Below are 3,508 nucleotides of genomic sequence, written 5' to 3'. Positions count from 1 at the left end.
AGCGACGCGGCCGGCGGAGCCGGCCTCGCCACCGCTGCCTATAAAACTCGCCTTTCTCCCCGATGCGGATCTGCCGGAGCCAGTGATGCTGCTGTCGGCTGGTGACTCACCGGGGGAGGATTTTGAAGAGGGCTTACGAGGAAGCTTGCCGAGTATCTGTTTGATCATATTTACCATTCAAAAACCCTAGCACCCTCCCGTCACCGAGATCGTCACCACCACATACTAAGAAACCGAAATAAAAATGATAAGCTGCGATCGTCAAGCTTCTAGCCTTAAACGCCGATCAAGCAAGCGGAGAAGTGAGCGAAGGCAGTGCCGATTCTGACAATCAAAACGCTTTGAATTGGTTGAGGCCGCCAGAAGTAGCAGGAAGTAGAACTAAAGAGAGAAGTGGAAGATAGGTAAATCGAGAAGCGGCGGCGCGTATTTCCGGCGACCGGAGATCGGCAATGGGGTTAAAATAGGAAAGAGAAACGAGGAAAGGAGGCTAATTTGTGAGAGTCCAGCGTCGAGTCTTCCATTTGCGAGGAAGAGGTGAGCACGTGTGTGGCGCGAGGTATGACCTCCGCCTAGTGGAAAATACAGAAGTCTATTTTGTGGAATTGATTTGACCAAACTTACAATGCTTGGTGGAAATATTGACTAGTCAAGCATCAATTTATATTAGTTGATTTTGGAAGTTACTAGGTATAAATTGTAAAACTCCTTTCTATAATAGGAATTGAATTATCATTAAGTAAATATATCATCTTTGGTTACTTGAAAGCTTTCTTGAGCTTGAAATGATTCTATCTATTATAAATTTAGGACATAATTACTACTTATTGTTATAATATGATGGATGTTTTAAGATAATTAATTTTATTTATTCATGTGATTCACTTGTGTCTAATTGAACAAACATGATCACCATTTTATGAGGTGGTATAAAAGTGTATTTTATTATCATAATTTATGCTTTACAAAATACTTCTCCACATAATTTAATAAGAATTATATTTATTGGTTTATGTTGAGGTTTAAAAAATATTGTTATTTGTCATTTGTTGATGTTAATGCTAAGGTTACATTAGCTTTTTATATTATTAAGCACACAAATCAATGAGTTAATTCAGAAGTATATAATAAATTTTTAATTTTACTTGCAAAATACTTTAGAAATTCTAAAAACTCAAAAAGATCTAAGATCACATAATAAGTTTTAACTCTTCATAAAGAATTGATTTCATAAGAAACACTCAATTTCTACATTTAGTGACATTATTTAAGATTTCTAGAAAGTGTGAGAGAAAAAAAGTGTTGGGTATATTTGTAGAAGTGGGGATTTTTAGGGGTCCAAAAGCTACAGTTTAATAAGATACAAATATACTAGCTGTAAGAGAGAGATTACATCACTCGTATGTGAGAGAAATCTCAAATTATTTTAATACATAATAGTTTAAAATTAGTTCAAATAAAAAATATGTAATCCCAAAGCTATTAAGCCCTAATACTAATGCTAATCAAGGAAAAAAGAGATCCCAAAAGGTAAGCTAGCCATGGGGACTAGGATTGTTGAGTTAGCCAAAAGAAACATGAACATTTTCTCTCAATTCAGACTACTTACATCCATTGAGAATAGAAGCAAAATAGTTTCACAGTTGGAAGCTAAAAAACACACCTGGAGATTCTCCTAGATAGAAAGAGTTTCACCTCTATACTAGAAGATCAATCTGATATGGTGTTACGTTAGTAACATTGAAGGTGATAGAAATATTATAGTTTCTCAGTGGATTAATCTGGTATATGTTATCATTGATCCTCATGATAACCCAGAATGAATCGTTAAACTCTAGGCTAGAGCTTTTCAAAAAAAAAAAAAATATTGTAAGAAATTTATCATTCTTCAACCTGATCAACACTAAATCTCATTTCTTGAAAAAAATAACATTCTTAAACTTATTAATCTATTTTTCATACCACATGTTTTGTTCAATAATTTCTTCCATCACGTGCTTATGTAAAATATGGATATCTTACCTATGCATCAATATTAATCTCAATAATTAAAAGTATTGACATTAACTCCAATGGCATGAGAGGGTTTCATCCATATCTAATTTCAAAGGGGATGAGACATATATAATGGTTAATATATTAGTTGTATGAAAATTAAATATGACAAATGATCAAATCCTATTGCTTGATATTTTTGTTCATAAAACAATTAAGTAGATTCACCAAACTTCGATTTACTACCCCCATTTATCAATTTATTTATGTGTGTGTCGTTGAACTAAACTGGAGTTTTATACCTAATGTATTCTATGAAGTTCTCCATAAGTGACTCAAGAACTTCACATCTCCATTTAAAGTGATAGCCATGGGTATGCCATGAAGGCAAACTATTCCCTTGAAGTATAAATACATAATATGTTAAGCTTACATTTTATTGTAACAAGCTAAAATGTTTATTATTTTGGAGAATTGGTCTACCACCACTATTATAAAATCCTTGGTTGATTAGGTTTATCAGTGGCTGACACGCCTAAAAATTATCAATTTTTTCATATATATTTTATGCTCAATTTTAATGATTTTTAATGATATTACATTTTAAAGGAAGGTAAAGGAAGGTGATATTACATTTTAAAGGAAGGTATTTTTCATATTTTTGGTTTCAGGTACAAGAAATAAACTTTTGGAGAAAATGAAGCAAAAATAATATAATTTGGAGTAAAAACAAGCAAGAAAGAAAATTCTGACTTAACACATTTTGATTTATCTTTCTATGTTTATTCTACTTTACATTTCTCACATGTTTTCAATGAAATTATACTTTAAAGAAAGATTGTTTTCATACTTATTTAATAGGTATACTTGTTAGGAGCAAAACACAACTGAAATGGGGCAAAACGGAGCCGAAACGGAGCCAAATGAAGCAAAATAGTGGAGCTACTGCAAGGTTGCATACGATGCGCCAAATCAGCATATGATGTGCCAAAATCCAGAGAACTGACACATGATGCACCAAAACTAGGACATGATGCACCAGAGATGATTTTTAGCGGATTAAGGCAGCTCGGGATGAATTTTGGGCAAATTTTCAAAGGGACACTTGTTCCAAACACCCCTTGGAGTGATTCAATGCATCTAGACACTTTGGAAGTTTTTTTATGAAGGGATATGTCTCTTGGATCAATGGACATGTCTTTTAAATTCAAAAGATTTGACTTTTGGATAAAATTTTAGAGGGAATTTTGAATTCTTTTTGGAGGGAGGCAGTCTTTTATAAAAGAGAGGGAAGTCAAGGGCTTGAAGAGGAGTTTTTGGGTGGTGTGTGTGTGTGTGAGTGGCATGAGAGTGAGAAGAAGGAAAGGGAGAGAGAGAGAGAGAGAGAAAGTCAAGGGCTTGGATATTTTCTTCAAGGATTGTTAGAGGAAAGGAAATGTGACAAATTTCTTCTTCATTACACTTCTAAGAGAGAATTGAGAGTGCTTGTAAAGAGAGAAAGCCTTAAAGAGAA

General features: G+C 33.9%; 1 pseudogene; it reads right to left on the bottom strand.

Annotated features, from left to right (window-relative positions):
* The window catches only part of LOC110035530, a 24,604-nt pseudogene extending 23,989 nt beyond the window's left edge, over positions 1-615 (bottom strand).
* Between the last annotated feature and the right edge of the window lie 2,893 nt (positions 616-3,508).

Source organism: Phalaenopsis equestris, unplaced genomic scaffold, assembly GCF_001263595.1.
Source record: "Phalaenopsis equestris unplaced genomic scaffold, ASM126359v1 Scaffold198031, whole genome shotgun sequence".
Classification (NCBI taxonomy): Eukaryota; Viridiplantae; Streptophyta; class Magnoliopsida; order Asparagales; family Orchidaceae; genus Phalaenopsis; species Phalaenopsis equestris.
The sequence above is the reverse complement of the archived record's forward strand: the minus strand, read 5'-3'. Positions and strand labels throughout refer to the sequence as shown.